The following is a 13,611-nucleotide window of genomic DNA, read 5'->3' as shown; positions in this document are numbered from 1 at the left end:
ATGAAGTTATGGGACCAGATGCCATGATCTTAGTTTTCTGAATGTTGAGTTTTAAGCCGACTTTTTCACTCTCCTCTTTCACATTCATTAAGAGGCTCTTTAGTTCTTCTTTGCTTCCTGCTGTAAGAGTGGTGTCATCTAAATATCTGAGGTTATTAATATTTCTCCCAGCAGTCTTGAGTCCAGCTTGATCCCAGCCCAGTGTCACACATGATATACTCTGCATATCAGTTAAATAAGCAGGATGACAATACAGAGCCTTGACGTACTCCTTTCCTGATTTGGAACAGTCTGTTGTTCCTTGTCCAGTTCTAACTGTTGCTTCTTGACCTGCATACAGATTTCTCAGAAGGCAGGTCAGGTGGTCTGGTATTCCCCTCTCTTTCAGAATTTTCCACAGTTTGTGACTATGATCCACATAGTCAAAGGCTTTGGTCTAATGAATAAAACAGAAATAGATATTTTTCTGGAACTCTCTTGCTTTTTTGATGATCCAACGGATGTTGGCAATTTGATCTCTGGTTCCTCTGCCTTTTCTAAACCAGCTTGAACATCTGGATGTTCACGGTTCATATACTGTGAAGCCTGGCTTGGAGGATTTTGAGCATTACTTTACTAGCATGTGAGATGAGTGAAATTGTGTGGTAGTTTGAGCATTCTTTGGCATTGCCTTTCTTTGGGATTGGAATGAAAACTGACCTTTTCCAGTCCTGTGGCCACTGCTGAGTTTTCCAAATTTGCTGGCATATTGAGTGCAGCACTTTCACAGCATCATCTTTCAGGATTTGAAATAGCTCTACTGGAATTCCATCACCTCCACTAGCTTTGTTCATAGTGATGCTTCCTAAGGCCCACTTGACTTCACATTCCAGGATGTCTGGTTCTAGATGAGTGATCACACCGTCATGGTTATCTGGGTCATGAAGATCTTTTTTGTATAGTTCTTCTGTGTATTCTTGCAACATCTTCTTAGTATCTTCTGCTTCTGTTAGGTCCATACCATTTCTGTCCTTTATTGTGCCCATCTTTGCATGAAAGATGGTATCTCTAATTTTCTTGAAGAGATCTCTAGTCTTTTCTATTATATTATTTTCCTCTATTTCCTTGCATTGATCACTGAGGAAGGCTTTCTTGTCTCTCCTTGCTATTCTTTAGACCTGTGCATTCAAATGGGTATATCTTTTCCAATATGCTATGGGAGATCAGTGGAGAAATAACTCCAGAACAAATGAAGAGACAAAGCCAAAGCAAAAACAACACCCAGTTGTGGATGTGACTGGTGATGAAAGTAAAGTCTGATGCTGTAAATAACAATATTGCATAAGAGCCTGAAATGTTAGGTCAATAAATCAAGGCAAATTGGAAGTGGTCAACAGAAGATAGAGAGAGTGAACATCAACATTTTAGGAATCAGCGAACTAAAATGGACTGGAATGGGTGAATTTAACTCAGATGACCCTAACTGAAATGCAGTTCAGTTCACTTCAGTCACTCAGTCGTGTCTGACTCTTTGCGACCCCATAAATTGCACCACGCCAGGCCTCCCTGTCCATCACAACTCCCGGACTTCATTCAAACTCACCTCCATTGAGTTCATGATGCCACCCAGCCATCTCATCCTCGGTCGTCCCCTTTTCCTCCTGCCCCCAATCCCTCCCATCAGAGAATTCTCCCATCAGAGAATTTTCCAATGAGTCAACTCTTCGCATGAGGGGGCCAAAGTACTGGAGTTTCAGCTTTAGCATCATTCCTTCCAAAGAACACCCAGGACTGATCTCCTTTAGAATGGACTGGTTAAATCTCCTTGCAGTCCAAGAGACTTTCAAGAGTCTTCTCCAACACCATAGTTCAAAAGCATCAATTCTTAAGCACTCAGCTTTCTTCACAGTCCAACTCTCACATCCATACATGACCACTGGTAAAACCATAGCCTTGATTAGACGGACCTTTGTTGGCAAAGTAATGGCTCTGCTTTTCTACATGCTATCTAGGTTGGTCACAACTTTCCTTCCAAGGAGTAAGTGTCTTTTCATTTCAAGGCTGCAATCATCATCTGCAGTGATTTTGGAGCCCAAAAAAATAAAGTTTGACACAGTTTCCACTGTTTCCCCATCTATTTCCCATGAAGTGATGGGATGAGATGCCATGATCTTCATCTTTTGAATGTTGAGCCTTAAGCCAACTTTTTCACTCTCCTCTTTCACTTTCATCAAGAGGCTTATTAGTTCCTCTTCACTTTCTGTCATAAGGATGGTGTCATCTGCTTATCTGAGATTATTGGTATTTCTTCTGGCAATCTTGATTCCAGCTTGTGCTTCTTCCAGTTCAGCATTCCTCATGATGTACTCTGCATATAAGTTAAATAAGCAGGGTGACAATACACAGCCTTGACATACTCCTTTTCCTATTTGGAACCAGTCTGTTGTTCCATGTCCAGTTCTAACTGTTGCTTCCTGAGCTGCATATAGGTTTCTCAAGAGGCCAGTTGGGTAGTCTGGTTTTCCCATCTCTTTCAGAATTTTCCACAGTTTCTTGTGATACACACAGTCAAAGGCTTTGGCATAGTCAATAAAGTAGAAATAGATGTTTTTCTGGAACTCTTGCTTTTCCATGATCCAGCAGATGTTGACAATTTGATCTCTGGTTCCTCTGCCTTCTCTAAAACCAGCTGGAACATCTGGAAGTTCACGGTTCACGCACTGTTGAAGCCTGGCTTGGAGAATTTTGAGCATTACTTTACTAGCATATGACATGAGCGCAATTGTGTGGTAGTTTGAGCAATCTTTGGCATTGCCTTTCTTTGGGATTGGAATGAAAATTGACCTTTTCCAGTCCTGTGGCCATTGCTGAGTTTTCCAAATTTGCTGGCATATCAAGTGCAGCACTTTCACAGCATCATCTTTCAGGATTTGAAACAGCTCTACTGGAATTCCATCACCTCCACTAGCTTTGTTCGTAGTGATGCTTTCTAAGGCCCTCTTGACTTCACATTCCAGGATGTCTGGCTCTAGGTGAGTGATCACACCATCGTGATTATCTGGGTTGTGAAGATCTTTTTGTACAGTTCTTCTGTGTATTCTTGCCACCTCTTCCTAAAATCTTCTGCTTCTGTTAGGTCCATACCATTTCTGTCCTTTATCGAGCCCATCTTTGCATGAAATTTTCCCTTGTTATCTCTAATTTTCTTGAAAAGATCTCTAGTCTTTCCCATTCTGTTGTTTTCCTCTATTTCTTTGCATTGATTGCTAAGGAAGGCTTTCTTATCTCTCCTTGCTATTCTTTGGAACTCTGCATTCAGATGCTTACATCTTTCCTTTTCTCCTTTGCTTTTCACATCTCTTCTTTTCACAGCTATTTGTAAGGCCTCTCCAGACAGTCATTTTGCTTTTTTGCATTTCTTTTCCATGGGGATGGTCTTGATCCCTGTCTCCTGTACAATGTCATGAACCTCCGTCCATAGTGCATCAGGCACTCTGTCTCTCAGATCTAGTCCCTTAAATCTATTTCTCACTTCCACTGTATAATCACAAGGGATTTGATTTAGGTCATACCCTGAATGGTCTAGTGGTTTTCCCTGCTTTCTCCAGTTTAAATCTGAATTTGGCAATAAGGAGTTCATGATCTGAGCCACAGTCTGCTCCTGGTCTTGTTTTTGCTGACTGTATAGAGCACCTCCATCTTTGGCTGCAAAGAATATGATCAATCTGATTTCGGTGTTGACCATCTGGTGATGTCCATGTGTAGAGTCTTCTCTTGTGTTGTTGGAAGTGGGTGTTTGCTATGACCAGTGCGTTCTCTTGGCAAAACTCTATTAGCCTTTGCCCTACTTCATTCCATATTCCAAGGCCAAATTTGTCTCTTACTCCAGGTGTTTCTGACTTCCTACTTTTGTATTCCAGTCCCCTATAATGAAAAGGACGTCTTTGGGGGGTGTTAATTCTAGAAAGTATTGTAGGTCTTCATTGAACCGTTCAACTTCAGCTTCTTCAGCATTACTGGTCGGGGCATAGACTTGGATTCCTGTGATATTGAATTGTTTGCCTTGGAAACGAACAGAGATCATTCTGTCGTTTTTGAGATCACATCCAAGTACTGCATTTTGGACTCTTTTGTTGACCATGATGGCTACTCCTTTTCTTCTAAGGGATTGCTGCCTGCAGTAGTAGATATAATGGTCATCTGAGTTAAATTCACCCATTCCAGTCCATTTTAGCTCACTGATTCCTAGAATGTCGATGTTCACTCTTGCTATCTCCTGTTTGACCACTTCCAATTTGCTTGATTCATGGATCTAACATTCCAGGTTCCTATGCAATATTGCTCTTTACAGCATCAGACCTTGCTTCTATCACCAGTCACATCCACAAGTGGATATTGTTTTTGCTTTGGCTCCATCCCTTCATTCTTTCTGGAGTTACTTCTCCACTGATCTCCAGTAGCACATTGGGCACCTACTGACCTGTGGAGTTCCTCTTTCAGTATCCTATCATTTTGCCTTTTCATACTGTTCATGGGGTTCTCAAGGCAAGAATACTGAAGTGGTTTGCCTTTCCCTTCTCCAGTGGACCACATTCTGTCAGACCTCTCCATCATGACCCACTCATCTTGGATGGCCCCACATAGCATGGCTTAGTTTCACTGAGTTAGACAAGGCTGTGGTCCTAGTGTGATTAGATTGACTAGTTTTATGTGATTATGGTTTCAGTGTGTCTGCCCTCTGATGCCCTCTTACAACACCTACTGTCTTACTTGGGTTTCTCTTACCATGGACGTGGGGTATCTCTTCACAGCTGCTCCAGCAAAGTGCAGCTGCTGCCCCTTACCTTGGATGAGGGGTATCTCCTCACCGCTGCCCTCCTGACCTTGAACATGGAATAGCTCCTCTTGCCCCTCCTATGCCCGCACAGCCACCGCTCTTGGACGTGGGATTGCTTCCTTTGATGCAATCTCAAAAACGACAGAATGATCTCTGTTGGTTTCCAAGGCATTCAATATCACAGGAATCTGAGTCTATGCCCCAACCAGTAATGCTGAAGAAACTGAAGTTTAACGGTTCTATGAAGACCTACAAGACCTTCTAGACTTAACACCCAAAAAAGGTGTCCTTTTCATTATAGGGGACGGGAATAGGAAAAGTAGGAAGTCAAGAAACACCTGGAGTAACAGGCAAATTTGGCCTTAGAGTACAAAATGAAGCAGGCCAATTTGCCAAGAGAACACACTGGTCATAGCAAACACCCTCTTTCAACAACACAAGACTCTACACATGGGTATCACCCGATGGTCAACACCAAAATCAGATTGATTATATTCTTTGCAGCCAAAGATGGAGAAGCTCTACACAGTCAACAAAAACAAGACCAGGAGCTGACTGTAGCTCAGATCATGAACTCCTTATTGCCAAATTCAGATTTAAATTGAAGAAAGTAGGGGAAGCCACTAGGCCACTCAGCTATGACCTAAATAAAATCCCTTATGATTATACAGTGGAAGTGGCAAATAGATATAAGGGATTAGATTGATTAGCTCTGATAGAGTGCTGAAGAACTATGGATGGAGGTTCATGACATTGTACAGGAGGCAGTGATCTAGACCATCCCCAAGAAAAAGAAATGCAAAAAAGCAAAATGGTTGTCTGAGGAGGCCTCACAAATATCTAAGAAAAGAGGAGAAGCTAAAGGTAAAAGAGAAAAAGAAGCTAACTAGGAGAATTGTATTTTTCTGAGATGGGTGTCCAAATCAAGGATAAGGGGTATAACATAATTTTCCGGTCTACCTTTTCACCTTCTCTTTCTTTTAATCTTTCTGTGTCATTAGATCATATAAATAGCATACGGCTGACTTTACCTAATCTAGAATCTTGGCCCTTTAATAAGGGGATATAATCCATTCAAATGTATTCCTTTTTTTACATGTAGGCACCTACTAGATGAATCACAAGCTGAAATTAAGATTGCTGGGGGAAATATCAACAACCTCAGATATGCAGATTGTACCTCTCTAGTGGCAAAAAGTGAAAAGGAACTAAAGAGTCTATTGATGAGAATGAAAGAGAAAATGAAAAATTGGATCAAAATTCAACATTCAAGAACTAACATCATGGCATCCAGTTCTATCACTTCATGGCAAATAGAAGGAGAAAAACTGGAAACAGTGACCGATTTTTATTTTCTTGGTCTCCAAAATCACAGTGGATGGTGACTGCAGCCATGACATTAAAAGATACTTGCTCCTTGTGGGGAAAGCTATGACAAACCTAGACAACATATTAAAAGGAGAGACATCACTTTGCCAACAATAGTCCATAGAGTCAAAGCTATGATTTTTCCAGGAGTCGGATAGAGATTTTAGTTGAACCATAAAGAAGGCTGAGTGATGAAGAATTAGTGCTTCCAAATTGTGGTGCTGGAGAAGACTCTTGAGAGCCCCTTGGGCTGCAAGATCAAATCAGTCAATGCTAAAGGAAATCAACTCTGAATATTCATTGGAAGGAGTGATGCTGAATCTGAAGCTCCAAGGCCACCTGCTGCAAAGAGCTGACTTGTTGGAAAAGACCCTGATGCTGGGAAAGATTAAAGTCAAAGGAGAACAGGTGGCAGAGAATGAGATAGTTGGATAGCATCACCAACTCAATGTACATGAATTTGGGCAAACTTCAGGAGATACTGAAGGACAGGGAAGCCTGGTGTACTGCGGTTCATGGAGTCATGGACAGTCAAACAAGTGAGTGACTGAACAGAACTGAACTGATTCTGACCAGCATGAGATGATACCTCATTGTGGTTTTGATTTGTATTTCTCTAATAATGAGCGATTGAGCATCTTTTCATGTGTTTATTAGCCATCTGTATGTCCTCTTTGGAGAAATGTCTGTTTAGTTCTTTGGCCCAGTTTTTGATTGGATTGTTCATTTTTCTGGTATTGAGCTGCATGAGCTGCTTATATATTTTGGAGATTAATTCCTTGTCAGTTGTTCGATTTACTATTATTTTCTCCCATTCTGAAGGCTGCCTCTTCACCTTACCTATAGTTTCCTTCTTTGTACAAAAGATGTTAAGTTTAATTAGGTCCCATTTGTTTATTTTTGTTTTTATTGTCATTACTCTGGGAGGTGGGTCATAGAGGATCCTGCTGTGATTTATGTTAGCTAGTGTTCTGCCTATGTTTTTCTCTAAGAGTTTTATAGTTTCTGGTCTTGCATTTAGATCTTTAATCCACTTGAGTTTACTTTGTGTATGGTGTTAGAAAGTGTTCTAGTTTCATTCTTTTACAAGTGGTTGACCAGTTTTCCCAGCACCACTTGTTAAAGAGATTGTCTTTTCTCCATTGTATATTCTTGCCTCCTTTGTCAAAGATAAGGTGTCCATAGGTGCGTGGATTTATCTCTGGGCTTTCTATTTTGTTCCATTGATCTGTATTTCTGTCTTTGTGCCAGTACAATACTGTATTGATGACTATGGCTTTGTAGTAGAGCCTAAAGTCAGGCAGGTTGATTCCTCCAGTTCCATTCTTCTTTCTCAGGATTGCTTTGGCTATTCGAGGTTTTTTGTATTTCCATCCAAATCTTGAAATTATTTGTTCTAGCTCTGCGAAAAATACCCCTGGTAGCTTGATAAGGATTGCCTTCAATCTATCTTTGACACAGACTTCTTTAGTAATTTATAAATTATACCACCTTGTATTTTTATCCTACTGGTTACTAAACTTCAATTTTTACTTCAACATTTAAAGATAATCACTATTATGCTTTCCCTTTGTACAAAACAAGAACTTAAACATATTTTTTCACTATATTCACAACCCATCCCATGTCATGGTTATTATATACATCATATTATATACATTATGCAATTGTCATATATCATTTTCATGTATATGTGAAATTATAAAAAATTTCTATAAATCATGATTATTTAATTATCTAGGCTTAACAAAGCACAGAAAGAAGTCAACCATTTACCCCAGGGCTGGGAGTCAGAACCCAGTAGGCCAGGGGGAGTAGATTTCTTCCCCAGATCTGTAGTTAGAAACCTCCCATAGCTGTATCACATAGATGAAAGTGGCAGGATATAACTTAATACTTGGATGTGCCTCCAACCTTGAAACTCAGTTTCTCTTTTGTCCCCTCTCACCCAAGAGCCCATCCCCAGATCCAGATTCATTCATCTACTAACACAGTAGGCTGGTGCAATATCAGTCTAGGATGTGAGACCCCAGGAAACACAAGAAACCTGACAGTGATCTGACTGAGCCAGGGTCTCCCCAGGGAGCTGGAGCAAAGAAGAACACTGGGGCCAGCCCCTAGCTCCAAGAATCTAAGCCTGAGAAGCAGACACCTCACCTGTGTGGACAGTATAATCCTGCATATGAGAAGAAAGCAACTTTATACCTGGAGGACATCTGTCCATGGAGGTGTGAGTGTGATCTGCCAGAAAGGTGATGAAAATGAGCCAGCAGAGAATAGGGGAGGGCAAGGCTGGGAAATCTCAGGGAAAATAGGGGAACTGAGAAATATTTTTAAATAGTTTATGTGATGTAATCAAAAAGTCCCCACCTCAGTGAATGTACACAGTCTCATTATAGATTATAGTCTTCAAACCTGCAAGTCGAGAAATTGGAGGCTAATGCATCACCCAGGGTATCAATTTAGGACTGGCAGGCAGACACCCATTTCCCAACATCATTGAGCCTAGTAGGCTTAATTAGACATCAGATCCAAGCAGGAGAGGAGAAGGATCTGAGGAGTGAGGACTAAGGAACTCAGGATACCCTGCCCCCAGTCCTGGAAAGCTCGTGCCCTCCAGACTCTAGTTCTCACCCTGGATGGGTGGGACTTAATCACATGTTTAGGCTGATAGATGCCCATTTTTTGCTGCATTCCAGACTTGCCCTTTCAAAGGCTGGTTACCACCTCTGAGTACATAAACCATAGTTCAACCTTCCTCTGAGCAATGTGAGAACCTGTGGTCAGTACAACCCATTACCACCTTTCCCACATCAGCCTAGAGCATCACCTTGATTACACAGAGGAAATAAACAGGGTAGGTCAGCGGATGGGAGGCCTTACGGGAGCTTTAAGCCATGGCATCATAAAATACCAAGTCCCCTACTTTCCTGAGGGCTACAGATTAGAAACAACTAATGTTAAAAGGGAGATGCAGTCAGACAGAGAAAGACATCATATGATATTGCTTATATGTGGAATCTAAAAACATGGTACAAATGAATTTATTTGCAACACAGAAATAGAGACACAGGTGCAGAAAACAAACTTATGCTTACCAGTTCAGGAGGAGAGAAGGTGGGATTAGTTGGGAGATTGAGATTGACATATACACACTACTATACATAAAATTGTTGTTGTTTAGTCGCTAAGTCATGTCTGACTCTTTTTGTGACCCCATGAACTGTAACCCACCAAGCTCCTCTGTCCATGGGATTTTCCAGGCAAGAATACTGGAGTGGGTTGCCATTTCCTTTTCAAGGGGATCTTCCCAACCCAGGGATTGAACCCGCATCTCCTGCATTGGCAGGTGGATTCTTTACCACTGAGCTGCCTGAGAAGCTCCACTATATATAAAACACATAACTAATAAGGACGCATTTGTGTCCGACTCTTTGCGACCCCATGAACTGCAACCTACCAGGCTCCTCTGTCCATGGGATTTTCCAGGCAATAGTACTGGAGTGGATTGCCATTTCCTTCTCCAGGGGATCTTCCCAACTCAGGGATCGAACCCAGGTCTCCCACATTGTAGACAGATGCTTTACCATCTGAGCCACCAGGGAAGTCCCATTGTATAGCACAGAGAGCTCTATTCAACACTCTGTAATGGCCTATATGGGAAATAATCTAAAAAAGAGTGGATATATGTATATGTATAACTGATCCACTTTGCTATACACCTGAAACTAATAAACACTGTAAATCAAATATATTCCAGTAAAATTTTAAAATAAAAAAGGAGGTGTAATATTGGTTCAGCTGCCCCATTCCTGCCGGGAGCCGGCATGAGGAGTCCCGCCCGTGGCAAAGGTCATGAGGTTAAGGGGCCCAACCGGCAAAGGCAAGTCAGGCCTTAAGGGAGCCTTGCTGGATTTTCTCGAGCATCTACCCCAAAACCAGAGTCTGCCTGCTTTAATGTGTTATGCTTTCCACCTACTCTTCTGACATTACAGGAGGGCTGTCCCCCCACCAACTTTTTCTGGAAAAAGTTAATTTAGAGCTTTTAGAAAATAAGTCTCCTGGGCATAATAAGAGTGTTTCAATCCAAAAACCCCTCTGATGGCTTTCTAGCCTGCCTGACAGGTTTGTGCATGTGATTGTTTGTGGCCTCTTGACCGCAAGAGGCACAGAAAGCTTAAAACATCCTAGGAATGTAGGGGCTTCTGAGGAGTCAAAATCATTAGAATAGGACTGATTAAGGGTTTCATTTGTTGAGCCAATTCTTGCTGCCAAGATTTCATATCTTTTATTTGTTGATATAGTCAGTATGTAGAAAAAACAGGTAGTAGCCCTGGTATTAGCAACATTAGATGTTTGAGTTAAGTACTTTCTTTGTTATAACCCACTGCACCTTTGTTCTACAGGAATGTAACTTTATTTAGTACTTTGAGGGTGATGCAGATTAAAGAAAAAACACTTCAAGGGAAAAGGAGTTTTCCAGTTGATAGACATTTATCTAGGAAAAGAGCCATAAAAATGTTAACAGGCCCCCTGGCCAGAAGATGATGTAAAACCACCTGAGACCTTTTGTATATGGGAACGTATGCAAAAGGAAAGCTTGGTCTCAATAAGGGTCAGGACTGCTGCCCCTGCATAACTCTGCATATTCCATTATTTCTTTATGTACAACTTGGGATATATAAGCTGCTTTTGAAAATAAAGTCTTGGGTCTGGCACCAATGCTTGGCTCCCCCATGTCATTCTTTTCTTCCCTTTCAGGCTGAATTCCCATCTGGAGCACAGAGGCTCCCCGTGTCTACTTATTTGCCCTGGCTTCTAAGACCCATGCGAGAGGGAGCCCAAGGCAGGGCACCCTCCGCTATTCAAGCGGGTGCCAGTGGCCTATGTAGATGGTGCAAGCTCTTTGTCTTGGAGCTTTATTAGTCTCCTGTGTAAACCAAGTTATTCAGCCTCTTTTCTCCACTAATTTTCCTACTATACTATTCTTTCCTAATCTCTCTTTATATCTCTAATAGATAAGTCTCTCCTCACCAACACCGTCTCTGCTTCAAATTACCCTGGATCCACCGGGGCTGGACCCTGGCACATTCCACCATGCCCACTTGCCCTCTGCTTGCATATATGGGGCTCTCTTCTGAACAGTCTCTTCCTTTTCATTTCCTCACTCACTCCTCACATTCAGACAGAGTGTCCATTAGGTGCTGGTAAGGGGAAAGTCCAATGAAAACTAAGGTAAACCCCTGTCCTCAAGGGACTTACAGTGCAGTGGGGGCTTCACCACACACTGGCTGTGTGACCCTGGACAGGTTATGTAATTTTTGTACCCTTTCTATAGTATGGATAAGAATTTTATCTACTTTATATAGCATGAGCATGCTCTGAAGTCTGGTGATCCCAGAGTCTTCTGTAACTTCTCTGTCTTAGAATGTATTTCTCTTATGAGAGTCTGAGGGAGAAAAGACAAGCACAACTCTAGTGTAATGAGATGGGTGGTGAAATTAAATCATTCATGCTAGGATCAGGAGGAAAAAACTGTAGCTTCACATCAGGTTATATGGTTAATTTACTTTTTAACTTTAACACAAAGAATGCCACTTCACATGCACTTATTGTACAATATTTTATTAAATTTTTTCTTCACTAATTCAAAATAGACAACTTCATCTTAACCAAAACTCAACCAGGTAGCAATTGATACATCTGTAAATTGCTTTATTGACCTGAAAAAAATAACAACACACCATTATTAAAATCTCTATTGAATAAATATTGATCTACTTATTACTGGAATTACAGAACAAGAAAGTTGTTCCTTGGGTATTTGCACCCATAGTGGATATTTACTACATTATTACTAATGAACTTTTATAAGTTGCTGCCAGAAAGATAGAATACCGTACTTCTGCATACAAGTTAGACATGTCCCTGACAGCTGCAGAGCAGGAATTTTTTTAACATAATGTGCCTATTGGAGAGATGCTCAGGGGCAGAAGAAGGCCAGTTTTCCAGATGCCAATTTGGTGGATGATTCATAAAGTCATCGAAATTATCAAGGTATCCATTTATAAGAAAATTTTTAAACTATATGTAAAAAAGCTATTCATATTGGATGAAATGGCTAACCGCTTTCAAAGATTTCTGCTATTTTAGCTGGCAAGTTTCATCATTTCTTCCTAACAGTACCTAAAGCAATGTTTCATGTCTCTCTACCCAGCTCCCTGCAGGAGATAGAAAGAGAAGTCAGTTCACAAGACAGTCTGAGAGGGAAGACTGCAAGGCAGAGAGAAGAGGAGACTGACAGGCAGAGAGTCTGGGAGTTTGAGGCCAGGGAGGCAATCTGAAGCCAGATTCCTGGAGTCTTTGCTCCCCAAAATTTTCATGGGCTCTGGTAATACATCTGATTCAAATCATTGTAAATGTATCAATAATTGATAGAAATAAATATTTCATAAATTTGTCAAATTCATCAAACTGCTCATCCTGTGATTTACCCTTTTAGAAAATGGATTTTTCTATAAACTGTTTTTCAGCAAACTGGTTTTTGCTGAATTAATCCTTGAGCAAATGTACTTGAGTCTTACAGCATAATGGGCAAGAAATTAGGCTTTGGGGCCGAGCTGCCTGGGTCACACCCTCACAACACTTACCAGCTGCACACTCTTGAACAGGGCCTTGACCTCGCAGTGCCTCCATATCCTCAGCTGTGAGAGGGAAGTCATCAGGCCTTCCCTCATAGAGCTGTCAGCAGAGTCACTGAGTCAACAGACTCACAGCATAAAGAGCGGTGCTGGCATCAAAACCACAGGTTATTATTGTCACTCTGCCCTGCCCCACCTCAGGACCGGTCCTCCCACCTGTCTCCTCCATGTGAACCATGAACCAGTGGTCCCCATCAGGACGATGCTCTGTGCCATTATCTGGTGCCCCCATGAAGGTGCCTTAACACAAAAGCAAATGCAGCCCTGAAAATGCCTTTGTTATAAGGTGGGCACCTGCAGGACCCAAATATACACATACTAATCACCAGATTATTATTGAAATGAAAGCATAAAATATAAACACTCTAATGTAGCTCTTGCAGGATCCTGAGACTATAAAACACACCAGTTTGAGAAACACTGTTCCAGGAGCAAGAGACCCAGGTGGGAAAGGCAGCAGACATGGGGCAGAGGGGTGAGGAGACAGAAAGCCTGTGACCCACAAGGAGGCCACATGACAGCTGGCCCAGACTGACAGGGAGGAAGGGAAAGGGAGCAGAACCACACAGGCACTCCTTAGGAAACAGGAAGACCCCACCCAGAGGAGACTGTTTCTCTGTGGTTTTCAAAGAACTAGAGCAAGTGGAGCAGGCAGGGTTCTCCAACTCCCATTGCCCAGAGCCCATGCTCTCCTCCCACCCTCACCAGGCAGCTGTGAGACCAAAC

The 13,611-nt window shown here is 41.8% G+C and overlaps 1 long non-coding RNA gene across 3 annotated transcripts in view; it reads left to right on the top strand.

Moving 5' to 3' along the window:
- Nucleotides 1-12,652, top strand: part of LOC121820609 (uncharacterized) — a 30,276-nt gene extending 17,624 nt beyond the window's left edge. For 2 of the 3 annotated variants that reach the window (XR_006061206.2, XR_009597531.1), the window contains exon 4: nucleotides 5,919-10,906. This is a non-coding gene — a long non-coding RNA (uncharacterized LOC121820609). Of the gene's footprint in view, nucleotides 1-5,918; nucleotides 10,907-12,401 lie in introns of those variants that run through there. The other variant, XR_006061204.2, reaches the window with a different exon arrangement.
- The last annotated feature ends 959 nt before the right edge of the window (nucleotides 12,653-13,611 follow it).

The sequence above is a fragment of the Ovis aries genome, chromosome 1, assembly GCF_016772045.2.
Source record: "Ovis aries strain OAR_USU_Benz2616 breed Rambouillet chromosome 1, ARS-UI_Ramb_v3.0, whole genome shotgun sequence".
In the NCBI taxonomy this organism is placed as follows: Eukaryota; Metazoa; Chordata; class Mammalia; order Artiodactyla; family Bovidae; genus Ovis; species Ovis aries.
This window is presented reverse-complemented; position numbering and strand designations above follow the sequence as displayed.